The 16,482-nt window shown below is 40.9% G+C and overlaps 1 pseudogene; it reads right to left on the bottom strand.

The window, feature by feature from the left end:
* Positions 1–7,799: 7,799 nt before the first annotated feature.
* Positions 7,800–8,860, bottom strand: LOC123607223 (annotated as a pseudogene).
* Positions 8,861–16,482: the final 7,622 nt, after the last annotated feature.

Genomic DNA, 16,482 nt, shown 5'->3' on the forward strand with positions numbered 1-16,482 from the left:
TTCATGCTCTGTCTCTCTCTGTCTCAAAAATAAATAAATGTTAAAAAATAAAAAAAATTAAAAAAATAAATAAATAAACATTTAAAAAAAATAAAAACATTATAATATAGATGTATAGTCCTTCATTATCCAGGCTATAAACCAATTCTTTGAGGAATTGAGGATGACTGTCCTTATCTTACAAATCTTTGCAAAATGAGAAATATAGCTCTAAAAGCATTTCAAACTCCATCTATTCCTTTTTACCAATCCTGAAACCCAAGTACAGCAAAAATTCTGACCTTAGAAAGCCAAAGTTCTTGAAAGAACTTGCATTAAGATTACTTGTCAAGAACACGGGGCGCCTGGGTGGCTCAGTCGACTGAGCGTCCAACTTCAGCTCAGGTCATAATCTCACAGTTTGTGAGTTCGAGTCCCACGTCGGGCTCTGTGCTGACAATTCAGAGCCTGGAGCCTGCTTCAGCTTCTTTGTCTCCCTCTCTCTCTGCTCCTTCCCCGCTCATGCTCTGTCTCAAAAATAAATAAACATTAAAAAAATTTTAAAAGAAAAAAAGACGATTACTTGTCAAGAACAAATACAAATCTTGGGGCACCTGGGTGGCCCAGTCTGTTAAGCATCCTACTTCAGCTCAGGTCATGATCTCACAGTTTGTGGGTTTGAGCCCCACATTGGGCCCTGTGCTGACAGCTCAGAGTCTGGAGCCTGCTTCAGATTCTGTGTCTTCCTCTCTCTCTCTGCTCCTCCCCTGCTCATGCTCTGTCTCTCACTCTCAAATATAGAAAAAAAAAAAAATTAAAAAAAAGAACAAATACAAATCTTAAGTGACCTCTAAAAGGTTTTAGCCATCTGCGCAGACACACCTAAAACTTATTCCAATTGTTATTTTATAACTAGTGAATTTTACATTATCATACCTATTTCATGGCTAAAGTTTTAAAGTGAAACTGTAAGTTCTCTGTGTCCGTAATTTAATTTAATTTAAGAGAGAGAGAGGGAGAGAGAGCATGAGCAAGGGAGAAGGGCAGAGGGAGAGAGAGAGAATCTAAGCAGGCTCTGTGCTGAGCAGAGGGGCTCTGTGCCTACATGGGGCTCAATCCCATGACCCTGGGATCATGACCTGAGCTGAAATGAAGAGTCTGTTACTCAACTTACTGAGCCACCCAGGCACCCCGGTCTGTATTTTTAGATGTGTCTATATATGTATATTGTAGATTTGTAGCATTTTATCCCTGTGAATGGTATTACCAAAATTAATTTGTAAAAGAACTTTATTTAGTCGGCTTACAGAAAACTAAATGCTTATAGTTCTCAGAAATATAACAGAGAGTAATCCAAATGCTTGCTTGCTTGCTTGATAAAGTTTATTTATTTTGAGAGAGAGAGCACATGTGCAAGCAGGGGAGAGGCAGGGAGAGAGGGAGAATTCCAAGCAGGCTCTGTACTGTCACTGTGGAGCCTGACACAGGGCTTGATCCCACAAACTGCGAGATCATGACCTGAGCCCAAATCCAGAGTTGGTTGCTTAAACAACTGAGCCACCCAGGCACCCCTGGAAAAATATTTGGTATTAAAGCTAGTTTAAGTTTGTTGGTTTAATCAAAATAGGCATATCTTCATAGCTATCAGCATAAAATATAAGACTTTTATTCTACCTAGGTTTACCAAAAGTCAAATGAGCTCAAGTAACCTCTAGTACAGAATTTGTCAGCAAAAAAGATAACTTATGATGATGGCCAGCTGTTTAATGTCTCAGGAAATTTTCCTAAGTAGTCTAAACATAATTGTTAAGAACAAGTGAATTACATAGATATAAGATAAACATTTATAAATGAACTTTTCAACAATATTTATGTTTTATTGTTTGTCTATTTAAAGAGTTCCTCCAAATCTTGTTGGTAACTTAAAACTTTAGAGGTTTTGCTAAGTTCAATTAAATGATGTATAGCCATTAAATATCTAGGTCATTTCCAAATAAGACAAAATATCAAATATTAATTGTCTCTTCTGCCTATAAAAGCCTTCCATTTTATATACCTTGTTGGATGCTGCTCTACTCATGAATCTTGCCAATTCGATGTTCAAATCTTACTCAGCTGAGTTTTTAAAATAGTATTATGGAGGAACTAAAGATATTTGGGTATTTTGGTAAACAGGTGTTGTGTAATGTTGAGATTATACTGTGAAGAAGCATATGTTTTTCTAGGGGCACGTGGGTGGCTCAGTTGGTTGAGCGTGCGACTTGGGTTTTTCAGGTCATGATCCTGTGGTTTGTGGTTCCCAGCCCTGTGTTGGGCTCTGCGCTGACAGTACAGAGCCTGCTTGGGATTCTCCGTCTCCCTCTCTCCCTGTCTCTCCCCTGCCCGTTCTTTCTCTCTCCAAAATAAATAAATAAACATTAAAAGAAAAGAAGCATATGTTTCTATGGATTATAAAACATATTCATAAATTTGCCAATCTAAATGATGCTGGTATAATACAATTCACTAGTGCTTACTCTTAGTTCTCACAAGAAATGAAGATTTCTAAGTGTTAAAAATTCTAAATTTCTTTTCTTTTAATGTGTATTTATTCTTGAGGGAGAGAGAGACAGAGTGTGAGTGGGGGAGGGGCAGAGACAGAGGGAGGCACAGAATCCGAAGCAGGCTCCAGGCTCTGAGCTGTCAGCACAGAGCCTGACTCAGGGCTCGAACTCACTGACTGCGAGACCATGACCTGAGCCGAACTCAGATGCTTAACCGACTGAGCCACCCAGCTGCCCCAAGTTAAGTGAGTTTTAATATCAAAAGTAAGCTGGTGCAAAATTAGAATTGGGTTTCTCGCTTTTAAAAGGGCAAAGTTTTCTTGGACTTTTGATTTGTTTTTGATAACAGACTGCAAAAGAAGTTTCTTTACCTTTTACAATAATCTGCCTAGAAAGCAGAGATTCTGTGTTTTATCAAAATAATTTTCTGTGCTTTATCAGATCTTTCATTGGTTTTGCTCATAACTACATACCATTTTTGTATTTGTCCTTAAAATCTCTTGTCACTTCAGTTGAATAAATAATTAAGTATTATTTCATAGTGATCTGTGATCCTATTTGGTCAAGTATTCAAACCATTCGATATTTTTGACAAAGTTTCCAAAATAAAATTCTCAATAAAATCTTTTTTGACCTCAAACTAAGTTTTGAAAATTTCTAGAGGGTCCCTGGAATATCTCAAAAGATTCGTTCTCTCCTTATAAAAAGAGAGCTGGTACACTAATTGGGCTTATTTGATATGTTAACTTACAAGGGAAGGATTGTCAAATAAGTAATGATAAACGTTCTTAGATTATATTGTATGTTATTGATATTATTAACAAAGTATTCTAGAAATTGTATGAAATTAATAAAATTCTGATATGTACTGACATACCGTGTTGTTTTTTTTTTTAAACAGAGCCTGGCGTGGGGCTCAAACCCACAAACCGTGAGATCATGACCTAAGCTAAAACCAAGAGTCAGACACTTAACCATCTAAGCCACCCAGGTGCCCAACCTCAAGATTTGAAAAACTCAAGGTGAGATTCCTTTGTTTTTATTTTTATTTCTTTAAGTTTGTTTATTTATTTTGAGAGAGAGCGCGCACATATGAGCAGGGGAGGGGCAGAGAGACAGGGAGAGAGAGAATCCCAAGCAGGCTCCATGCCACGGAGCTGTGATATCATGAGGTGAGCCAAAATCAAAAGTCAGATGCTTAACTGACTGAGCCATCCGGGTGCCCCCAATCTGAGATTCCTTATGAAAAGTTCCAGCAAAGTAGATTTTAAAAAGCCTATATGATCAATCACTATTCTTGATGCACTTATGTAAATAATGAGGCCAAGTTGATTGAAACTAGACTTGATTTGCAGATGAATTAGCCTTGTTGTGATTGCCTTTGATAAAAATAGGGGTGATTCGGGGCGCCTGGGTGGCGCAGTCGGTTAAGCGTCCGACTTCAGCCAGGTCACGATCTCGCGGTCCGTGAGTTTGAGCCCCGCGTCGGGCTCTGGGCTGATGGCTCGGAGCCTGGAGCCTGTTTCCGATTCTGTGTCTCCCTCTCTCTCTGCCCCTCCCCCGTTCATGCTCTGTCTCTCTCTGTCCCAAAAATAAATAAATGTTGAAAAAAAAATTAAAAAAAAAAAAAATAGGGGTGATTGTACAGAGAAAAACTATGTTTCAGTAACACACGTTTGTGGATATCAAATTCTACTGCTGTTAATTCTCTTTGAGATTTTGTTTTCTATTTGTAAACTGGACTAGATCCTAATTTTTCTAGTTTCCTCCAATATTTGACTACAAATCTCCAGACTAATGTTTCCAGCTTTTCTCCCACCCTTTTGACATGGAATCCTTGAGAACTAAAACTGCCATTTTTCTAAAGCCATGAAAGCTAAAGTTGGACAACTTGATATAAATTTCAGAGAAGTCACCACAATTGCTCATGTATGGACAATCTTCATGCTTGTTGCAGTGTGGCCCCTCAGAAAGACCACCAGTGACAAACCACAAACCAGAAAAATCTATCAGAGTGCCTCTAACTGAAGATATTTTGAGCAAGGCATCTAGAAATCTTCCTGACTCACTGCCTTCAGAACTCAGAAACTGGGATAACAGTCTGCTCCAATCACTGGTCATTGTTTTTCTTTTGTTTCCATAGAAATGCCGCCTGTTAAATACCTGACTGCTTGCACCATAGCCCTAACTTTGGGATCCCACCTGAATCAACACCTCCTGAAATGAAGTACAACTGTTTAACTGAACAGACTTATTCTCAGGACTAAGAACTGGTTCAGTGAGATGGAGCCATCTACCAACTCAACTTCAGGATTGTGAAACTTCTTGGGGAAGTTTCCAAGGTGGAACTGAGGGGAAGAGCAAATTACGTGACCCCAAAATATGTCATTTTGTCTTGTGGGCTATTTTGAGCTGAAGGCAGACTCAAGAAAAACTTTCAGTTCTCCCTAATCACCTAAAAGAATTTAGATAGGGGACCTGGCCCAGAAAGAGAGCTATCATTAGAGATAAATTTTTACTTGAAAGACCTATCTGGATGGCAGGGAAAACATTCATTCTTCTTATTGTCCTGTCACCCACATTCCCTTTGAAGCCCCAGGTCCTTATCCCATTTCTTCATTCAGTATGGCACGTAAGCCTCATCTGATGGTCTCGTCTTTGGGTCTCATATTCTGATGGGACTTCTGTGTGTATGTCATTAAATGTTTTCCTCCTGTTAACCTGTTTTATATCAACTTACCAGCCAAAGAACCTAGAAGGGTAAAGGAGGAATTCTTCCTCCCAATGTAACAAATATTTGTTCTTTCATCTTTTTGGCTCATTTTGCTTTGTGTACTTCCCTCATGGTTCATCGGTGTTCTAGCATGTGTCAGAATTTCCTTCCTTTTTAAGGATGAGTAATATTCTATAATATTGTAGGCATATGCTAAATTTTGTTCATCCATTCATTCACTGATGGACAATTCAGTTATTTCCATCTTTTGGCTCTTGTGAATAATACTGTTATGAACAGTGGTGTACAAATATTTGTGTGAATACCTGCTTTCAGTTCTTTGGGTATATACCCATAAGTGGGATTGCTGAACCATATGGCAATTCTATGTTTAAATTTGGATGAAGTCTAATTTGTCTATTTTTTCTTTTGTTGCTTGTGCCTTTTGTTTCATATCCATAAAACCATCATCAAATCCACTGTCATGAAGCTCTTGTCCTGTATTTTCTACTAAGAGTTTTATAGTTTTACTTCTTACATTTAAGTCTTTGATCCACAGTGTGTAGATTTTATTATGCGCTAAATTAGTGATCTTTTAAAATATATAAACCCGGAGTGCCTGGGTGGCTCAGTCGGTTGAGCATCGGACTCTTCACTTCGGCTCAGGTAGTGGTCTCATGGTTCGTGGGTTCAATCCCCGAGTCGGGCTCCGTGCTGACAGTACAGACCCTGCTTTGGATTCTCTCTCCTTCTTCCTCTCTCTCTTCTCCTCCCCTGCTCACGTGGGCTCTCTCTCAAAATAAATAAATAAACTTAAAAAAAAAAAATATATATATATATAAACCCAATCACGTCACACAGAAATTTGCTGAGCTCTTTTATCTCATTCAAATTAAAAATCATTCTTACCCTAGTCTGCGGGGCTCTACCTGATCTGGTTTACACTTGTCTGACTTGAACAAATTCTAGGAACACTGCCCACACCATGCTATTTCTCAAACATGCCAAGCACGTTCCCACTTCAAAGAATTTATACTAGCTATTCCTTTTTTCCAGGAACACACTTCCCTTCAGATCTCTGATTATATGCCCCCCTCTCAATGAGGTCTTTCTGGAGAACTTGAAGAAGGATTACTCTGCTTTTGTTTTCTTATTAGCATTTGTCACTGCTTGACATCTTACTTGTTTTTCCCTTGTGTCCCCCAAAGAGAATATAAACTTTAGGAAGGCAAATATCTTGGCGTCTCTTTTGTTGTAATAGTATTCCCAAATTTTTATCTGAATGCTCAGAATAAAGCCACTTGGGGTGGCCAATGGGTGAAAAACTTCTAAGCCATATCTTAAAAATAAGGAGTGTACCTCCTTTTCTCTCTTTCTACTGGCTAGAATTGGATGTGTTGGCAATCAGTTTTAAACTATTTAGATGATGACAACTCCTTAAAGATGACAAAGCAACGAGACTGATGAAACCTGGGTAACTGTTGATTTCTTAAAATAAAACTCTTGTAAAGCCTTGGTCTTCTCTCCCTTAATTTTTTTTTTTTAAATATTCATTTTTGAGAGAGAGACAGAGCGTGAGCAGGGGAGGGGCAGAGAGAGAGGGAGACACAGAATCCGAAGCGGGCTCCAGGCTCCGAGCCGTCAGCACGGAGCCCAATGTGGGGCTTGAACCCATGCGCCGTGAGATTATGACCTGAGCTGATGTTGGACGTTTGACCGACTGAGCCATCCAGGTGCCCCAGGCTTCTCTTTTTTTGAGAAAGGGCACACTTTATTTGAAAGAGAACATTGCACACGACCAAAAGATGAAGGCAGCCCAAAGAGCATCCTATACATCATGCTCAAATAGATACACAGGATGATAGGTGAAGAATACTAAGAGTACACTTGATGTGATGAGCACTGAGAAATGTATAGAATTTTTTTAATGTTTACTTTTGAGAGAAAGAGTGAGTGGGGGAAGGGCAAAGAGAGAGGGGAACGGAGGATCCAAAGCAGGCTCTGTGCTGACAGCAGCAAGCCCGATGCAGGGCTCAAACTCACGAACCATGAGATCGTGACCTGAGCCAAAGTCAGACGTGCAACTGACTGAGCCACCCAGGCACCCTATAATGTACAGGAATTTTGACTCACTATATCATACTCCTGAAATTAATATAATACTGTCCATTAATTATACTTGAATAAAAAACATTTTTAAAGGTACATAGGATGTTCTGCTAATAAGAAAGATAAACTGGAATATGTATCCTTTGGGACACGTCCCTAGTCATATCTCTCTGAGGGGCTGGAAAACTCCTTTTTTTTTTTTTCCAGAAGGTTTTTAATGTTTATTTATTTTTGAGAGACAGGAACAAAGCATGAGTCGGGGGAGGGGCAGAGAGAGGAAACAGAATCCGAAGCAGGCTCCAGGCTCTGAGCTGTCAGCACTGAGCCCAACATGGGGCCCAAACCCAAGAGCCATGAGATCATGACCTGACCTGAAGTCAGATGCTTAACTGACTGAGCCACCCAGGTGCCCCTGGAATACTCTTAATCATTTATTTGAAGGCAACTGTGGTTCATTAAACATAGAGCCATTCAAGGGTGCCTTCTTGTTTTTCATAAAAACATTCTTAGATTTTTTTTTTTTTTTTTTAAGTCTTCATTTGTTACTTTCATTCTATGTTCTCTCAAGGTCATCAGATTACTTCCTGTACTGATTGCCTTAATGTTAACACCAAGGAGGTCATTAGCTATGATCAAGTCGTCTAGGGGTTATGGGAGCAGCAGCCAGCATCATTCTGCTTGTATGAATCGTACTTCCTGGTCCTTCCATTGGTCAGAGGGAATTGGCTCTCCCTGTCAATGTGGCCCTGTCTGATAACTGCCGGATCCAAATTTCCTACTAGGTTTGTGGCCATGGTAATTTGCATGTCTCCCCTTGAATCATATCCATCCAACTGGTTTCACAGTTCCAATAATGTTTCCTGAATTTCTCTCTCACCACCAGAATTTGAGTAATATTTTCTTTGTCCTAATGACATCAGTTTCATCAATAAGAATGATGGATGGTGCATGTTCCTCAGCAACTTGAAACAATTCTTGTATGAGTTTGGGCGCATCACCTAGGTACTACTGAGTAATTCAGAGCCAGCTGCTCTCAAGAAAGTGGCTAAGGTTTTGGTTTGCTACTGCTTTGGCTAGTAAGGTTTTACCTGTGCCAGGTGAAGCATAAAGAACAGGGCACCTGGGTAGCTCAGTCGGTTAAGCATCCAACTTTGGGTCAGGTCATGATCTTGTGGTTAGTGAGTTCGAGCCCCACATCAGGCTCTGTGCTGATAGCTCAGAACCTAGAGCCCACTTCGGATTCTTTGTCACCCTCTCTCTCTCTGTTCCTCTCCCACTCGCACCCTGCGTGTGTCTCTCTCTCAACCTTAAATACAGATAAAAAAAAAAATTAAAAAAAAAAAAAAGGATGACTCTCAGGGGCCTCATACTCATTTTTAAAAATAATATTCAGGATGAGCAAAAGTAAACTCACAGATTCCATAATTTTCTGGCTTTGGTTGTCCAACCCGCCAATAACAGCATAGGTCTCCTGGAGGAGCTTTTCTACCTTCATTGCGGTGACCAGGGGATCCATGTCATCCATGCACTTTATGGTTGAACAGGACCAAGCAGTTGGGTTCCAGCAGGCTGCTGTCTACAAATGAAAGAATGCTGGTATAGTATTCTGAGTCCAGAGATGTAGACACAATGGCACATCTCTGATCATCAATGACCTCTTCCAAGGTTCCTACCAACATAGGGGTCCCCCTCAGATCATCCACCATTGATCTTTCTTCCCCCTGCCTTTCTCCTAAAGGCTTCATTTATTCCTGATTCTGTTTTTTTTTAAAAAACAATGTATTTATTGGGGCACCTGGTGGCTCAGTCAGTTAAGCATCCAACTTTGGCTCAGATCATCATCTCAGAGTTTGTGAGTTTGAGCCCTGCATCGGACTCTCTGCTGTCAGCACAGAGACTGCTTTGGATCCTCTGTCCCCCTCTCTCCTTGCCTCTCCCCTACTCACTCACTCTCTCTCTCTCTCTCAAAAATAAACAAACATTGAAAGAAAGAAAAAACAGTGTGGAATTTCTCATCTTGTCTCATCACTGGAAGGAATGCAGCTAGATCAGCTCCAAACCATTTTGCACAAGTAGGAAATTGATCTGAGGATTAACACAATAATCTGCATAACCTGAGCCACAGAACTTGGTAGGTATGCAGTGTGAAGACATGAACTGAGGGAGAGAAAAGCTGTGGAGGGTAGGGAGATGTATTTTCAGAGAGGGTACAGAGAAGGGCAGGGGGGAGAGTGGGGTGCACCTGGAGAGTACAGGGAAAGCACTCCCCTGAAAATAGCTGGAGAGAAAGAGAAAGAGTGAAAACACTCGCAAGAGACTGGACAAGAAATCTGTTCCCTAAAACCACTGATGGGGAGAAAGGAGAGGGTTTCAATACCATCAGGATTCTAAAAACAGAAGAGCACAGAGTCGGAAATTCCCGAGCTCAGTACCTGGTGGTGCTCTGATGAGGAAGAAGGGTGAATCTCCAGGAGTGGCCTGCGAGGTCTGAGGGGCCCGTGTGCCACATGGGGAGAAGTATTTCCCCTATTTGGAGAGCATTTGGTAGAGGCCATATGGTCTACCCACAGGCAAAGGTCCCAACAGACCTCAGAGAGCAGTCATGTTTGCTGATACTGGAACAAAGACACCAGATTACGGTGAAATCTGGCACTGGCTGTATGTTGTATTTGCCATAATCTCCGAACCTCTGCTGCTGCGCGATTGCCCGTAAGTTTTCTGGGGGCAAGAGGGAACCGGTTATTGCTCAGTGAGACCCTCCCCCACAGAATCAGCACGGGTACGAGCCGTGGAGGTCTCTGAACTGAGGGGTTTTGAAACAGAGCCCCATCTGAGATAAAACGCTAGAGGGAGTGCCGCCTGGCAGGCTCATGGCTTGGACACAGACAGGGTAGAGGCGGGTAGTAGATGGAAACCTGAGACAAAGGAGGGGTGCTTGATTGCCGGTCAGTGAGAGCACAAGGTTTCTGGGCCAGAGACTAGGAAGTGGGGTGAAGCCATTTTCACCTCTCCCACACATGTGCCTACGTGCGCAAGCACATGTGCACCACGCTGATCCACCCCAGGAAGTTGAGTGATGTCACCTAGTGGAAAATGGGAGCCACTATACCAAGCCTGGCCCAACTGCTCCCTCCAAGCATATCCCCTAGAGGACCAGCACAAGTCTCTCCACCTACTTAGTGTATGGGCTACAGAGTGCTTCATAGTTTGAGTTCTCTGGGAAACTGGATGTAACTTCATTCCTGTTTCACTCTGTTTGCTGGTTCATCTATTCGTTTTTGGTGGGTTTTTTTTGTTTTTGTTTTTGTTTTTGTTTTGCTTCTGTTTTTAGGTTTTCTCCCCTCTTTTTTAAAAAAATTTTTTTTAGTGTTTTTTTTTTTTTTTTTGAGAGAGAGAGAGACAGACAGAGACAGAGCACGAATGGGGGAGGGGCAGAGAGACAGAGGAAGACACACAGTTGTCAGCACAGAGCCCGATGTGGGGCTCGAACTCATGAACTGCAAGACCATGACGCAAGCTGAAGTTGGATGCTTAACCTACTGAGCCACCCAGGTGCCCCGCCCCATTCTTTCTTTTCTTTTTCTTGGATACAGAAACAGAAAATTTTATTTCTCTCTCTCTTTTTTTAAATGCTTCTTTTTGAGAGAGAGACAGAGAGAGGGAGAGAGAGAAAGCGCAAGCAGGGGAGGGGGTTGGACACCCAACCGACTAAGCCAACCAGGCACCCAATCTTCTTCTTTTCTTTTTAATTAAAAAATTTTATTACTATATTTTTAATTTGTTTGTATTTTTAATTCTATTTCACTTTATTTCATTTTAATCTATTTTATTCTATACATTCTTTTAACTTTTAAAATTTTTAGTCCTTTTTTTCTTTGTTTTCTTTCCATTTTTCCTCTATTCTTTGTTTTTTTTCAATGTTTATTTTTGAGAAAGAGAGAACCAGAATGCAAGCCGGGCAGGGGCAGAGAGAGAGGGAGACACAGAATCCAAAGCAGGCTCCAGGCTCTGAGCTGTCAGCACAGAGCCCGACGCGGGGCTCGAACTCACGGACTGTGAGGTCATGACCTGAGCCGAAGTCGGACGCTTAACCGACCGAGCCACCCAGGTGCCCCTAAAAAACATATTTTTTAATGTTTATTTATTTTTGAGGGAGAGAGACAGAGCACAAGTCGGGGAGGGCAGAGAGAGACGGATACACAAAATCTGAAACAGGCTCCAATCTCCAAGCCACCAGCACAGAGCCTGATGAAGGGCTCAAAACCACAAATCTTCAGATCATGACCGAAGCCAAACTCAGATGCTTAACTGACTGAGCCACCCGGAAGTCCCTATTCTACTGAACATTTAGAGAAGAGTTAACACCTATTCTTCTGAAGTTGTTCCAAAAAAATAGAAATGGAAGGAAAACTTCTAAACTCATTTTATGAGGCCAGCATTACCTTGATTCCAAAACCAGACAAAGACCCCACGAAAATGGAGAATTACAGACCAATTTCCATGATGAACATAGATGCAAAATTCTCAAGAAGATACTATCCAACCAGATCCACCAATACAGTAAAAGAATTATTTACCACAATCAAGTGGAATTTATTCCTGGGATGCAGGGCTGGTTTAATATCCACGAATCAATCAATGTGATACATCACAGTAACAAAAGAAAGGATAAGAACCACATGATCCTCTCAGTAGATGCAGAGAAAGCATCTGACAAAATATAGCATACTTTCTTATTAAAACCCTCAAAAAAGCAGGGATAGAAAGATCATATCTTAAGATCGTAAAAGTCATATACAAAAGACCCAATGCTAATATCATCCTCAATGGGGAAAAACTGAGAACTTTCCCTCCAAAGGTCAGGAACACAACAAAGATGTCCACTGTCACAACTGTTATTCAACATACTGTCGGAAGTCTTAGCCTCAGCAATCAGACAACACAAAGAAATAAAAGTCATCCAAATCGGCAAGGCAGAAGTCAAAGTTTCACTCTTCACACACGACATGATACTCTACGTGGAAAACCCAAAAGACCCCACCAAAAAAAAAAAAAAACCCTGTTAGAACTGATCCATGAATTCAGCAAAGTCCCAGGATATATAAAATCAATATACAGAAATCAGTTGCATTTCTATACACCAATAATGAAGCAACAGAAAGAGAAATCAAGGAATCGATCCCATTTACACCAAAACCCATAAAATACCTAACAATAAACCTAACCCAAGAAGTGAAAAATCTATACACTAAAAACTATAGAAAGCTTAGGAAAGAAATTGAAGAAGACACAAGAAATGGAAAAGCATTCCATGCTCACGAATTGGAAGAACAAATATTATTATCAATGGTACCCAAAGCAATCTACATATTCAATGCAATCCCTCTCAAAATAACACCAGCATTCACAGAGCTAGAACAAACAATCTTAAGACCCCGAATAGCCAAAGCAATCCTGAAAAAGAAAACCAAAGCTGGAGGCATCCCAATTCTGGATTCAAGCTAGGTTACAGCTGTAATCATCAAGACAGTATGGTACTGGCATAAAAACAGACACACAGATCAATGTAACAGAATAGAGAACTCAGAAATGGACCCACAAATGTATGGCCAACTAATCTTTGACAAAGCAGAAAAGAATATCCAATGGAAAAAAGACAGTCTCTTCAGCAAATAGTGTTGGGAAAACTGTACAGCGACATGCAGAAGAATGAACCTGGACCACTTTCTTACACCATACACAAAATAAACTCAAAATGGATGAAAGACCTCAATGTAAGACAGGAAGCCATCAAAATCCTCAAGGAGAAAGCAGGCAAACACCTCTTTGACCTTGGCCGCAGCAACTTCTTACTCAACATGTCTCCGGAGGCAAGGGAAACCAAAGCAAAAATGAACTATTGGGACCTCATCAAAATAAAAAGCTTCTGCACAGTGAAGGAAACAATCAGCAAAACTAAAAGACAACCTACAGAATGGGGAAGATATTTACAAATGACATATCAGATAAAGGGTTAGTATCCAAAATCTATAAAGAACTTATCAAACTCAACACCCAAAACCCAAACAATCCAGTGAAGAAATGGGCAAAAGACAGGAATAGACACTTCTCCAAAGAAGACATCCAGATGGCCAACCAAAACATGAAAAAATGCTCAACATCACTCATCATCAGGGAAATACAAATCAAAACCACAATGAGAGACCATCTCACCCCTGTCAGAATGGCTAACATGAACAACTCAGGCAACAACAGATGTTGGTGAGGATGCAGAGAAAGAGGATCTCTCTTGCACTGCTGGTGGGAATGCAAACTGGTGCAGCCACTCTGGAAAACAGTATGGAGTTTCCTCAAAAAAGAAAAAATAGAGAAATCAAGGAATCGATCTGTATCACCCAGCAATTGCACTACTAGGTATTTACCCAAGAGATACAGGTATGCTGTTTTGAAGGGGCACATGGACCCCAATGTTTACAGCAGCTCTATCAACAACAGCCAAAGTATGGAAAGAGCCCAAAAGTCCATCGACGGATGAATGGATAAAGAAGATGTGGTATACATATACGACGGAGTATTACTTGGCAACCAAAAAGAATGAAATCTTGCCCTTTGCAACTACATGGATGGAACTAGAGGGTACTATGCTAAGTGAAATTAGTCGGAGAAAAGACAAATATATGACCTCACTCATACATGGAATTTAAGATACAAAACAGATGAACATAAAGGAAGGGAAGTGAAAGTAAAAAAACAAACAAACAAACAAACAAAAAAAACGGGAAGACGGACAAACCATGAGAGACTTTTAAATACAGAGAACAAACTGAGGGGGTTGCGGTGGGGGGATGGGCAAAGGGCATTAAGGACACTTGTTGGGATGAGCACTGGGTGTTATATGTAAACAATGAATTGCTAAATTCTATTCCTGAAATCATTATTACACTATATGGTAATTAACTTGGATGTAAATTAAGAAAAAAAAGTAGTGTGAGTATGCCCTCCTAAGTATTTGTAATTATTTTTTTATCAAAAAATTTATTTAATGTTTATTTTTTTTTTTGGTTTTTAAATTTTTATTTATTTATTTTTTTAACATTTATTTATTTTTGAGACAGAGAGAGACAGAGCATGAGCAGGGGAGGGTCAGAGAGAGAGGGAGACACAGAATCGGAAGCAGGCTCCAGGCTCCGAGCTGTCAGCCCAGAGCCCGATGCGGGGCTCAAACTCACGGACCGCGAGGTCATGACCTGAGCCGAAGTCGGACGCCCAACCGACTGAGCCACCCAGGCGCCCCAATGTTTATTTTTTTTTTTTGAGAGACAGAGAGAGAGAGAGACAGAGCACAGCAGGAGGGGAAGAGGAGCAGAGAGAGAGGGAGACACAGAATCTAAAGCAGGCTCCAGGCTCTGAGCTGTCAGCACAGAGGCTGATGCGGGGCTCGAACTCATAAACCATGAGATTATGCCCTGAGCCCAAGTCAGATGCTTAATGGACTGAACCACCCAGGTGCCCCCAGGGTGGATACTTTAAAATCCCTCAGTGCTGGTTGTAAACTGGGCACAAACACATTGTGTGCATCTGAGGAATAGGGCAAGGGATCAGATTTGGCTCCAAATGAATGAATACCCTGCCATAGCCAGAGTTCTCTGAAAATGGAACAGGCCCTCTGAGTTAGAGACCATCCTGCTCCTTGAGCAATGCAGGCAAAAACGGGGTACTCATGTGGTGGCTAAGATGTCCAGAGCAATGGGAAGTTGGACTTGATGACTGGTATCTTTCAAACCCTGAGTAGCTAGTACCCTAAGCATTAATAGGGTACTGGAGGGTGATGTTGTCAACCTTGTGAAAAGGATCCAGCCAACTGTGAGACCACCATCCTTCACTGCTGTTGTACTCATTCTTGCTCTGAACTGTACCCTTACAAAACAGTTAAGATGGTAAATTTTATGTATAGTTTTCCACAGTTAAAAACTCAAAAAAAAAAAAATTAAAACATATGCAGTAGTCAGTTCATATGAAATACCAACGTATGAGGAATGAGCCTCAGAAACAGTGGCTAATGACTCTTAGAGGCCTTGTAAATGCTCCAAAGATGTGACTGTGAGCTGGAATAGTGCAGCTGTCTGTTGGCAAGGAGGCATCTTTGCAAACGGCCTGGGGACCATATCTGCCTGGTGTGGAGACCTTGCAATTTTCCCAATGGAGGCGGGAAGCTTATGGACAGTGGACCTGTCCTCCCTCTAACTGCTCCTTGTAGCTCCCTGTGGCACCTGCTCCTGTCCCTTGACCAGAGAAGTTCTCCTGGCTCTGAGTGCAATATTAGTTCTTTAACTGTGAGGTTGAAATATAGAATTACAGATCACTTATTGAGTGCTACTGTATGCCCTGCACAAAGTCCCTTACATGTTGTTCCTATTATTTTCACTGTGACTCTATGCAAGTGATTGTGATTCTTGTCTTGTGAGGAGACTGACGTCCCAGAGTTAAGTAACTTACTGAAGGATGCACAAAAAGGAGCTAAATTCTTTCCCTTCTACCATGTAGCCTCTAAAATAATAGTAATAGTAATAATAATAATAATATCCCTAGAGCAACTAGGATATTTTTAAAGCCCATAAGGTCTCAGAGGCAAAAACGTACTGTAATCATCTCAGGGTTGCCACAAAATAGTAATTGCTAATATTTATTAAACATTTAGCAAAGGTTAGGAATTTGGTGAAACTGATTGCATTACCATATTTAATACATTCAGTAAAAGTATTATGTGTAAGAGTGCCCACTTGTCCAGTGCCTGGCACACTGCTCAGTAATGGTCAATTATCATCAGGACAGAGGATTGACACTTCTTTCACACTGAAATATGTGATGCCCAAGATCAATGCTAACTCTGAAACTGTTACTACTTTATTTTTTTGAGCACTGGAAACAAGTTATCGGATGATTTTACGGCGGAACTCTTGGTTGTAGCTAGTTCAATGCTGCCAGTGTTTTCCATGATACTAACCCTAAAAACAGGAAGATACACCAGAAGATGCCACTGAGAATACGTGTGTTTATAGTAGAAAGGCATTCATTCATTCATTCATTCATTCAACAAGTAGGTCTTCCATTTGCCAGACCAAACTTCCTGTTTCTCTT

This window comes from Leopardus geoffroyi, chromosome A2 (assembly GCF_018350155.1).
Source record: "Leopardus geoffroyi isolate Oge1 chromosome A2, O.geoffroyi_Oge1_pat1.0, whole genome shotgun sequence".
NCBI lineage: Eukaryota > Metazoa > Chordata > Mammalia > Carnivora > Felidae > Leopardus > Leopardus geoffroyi.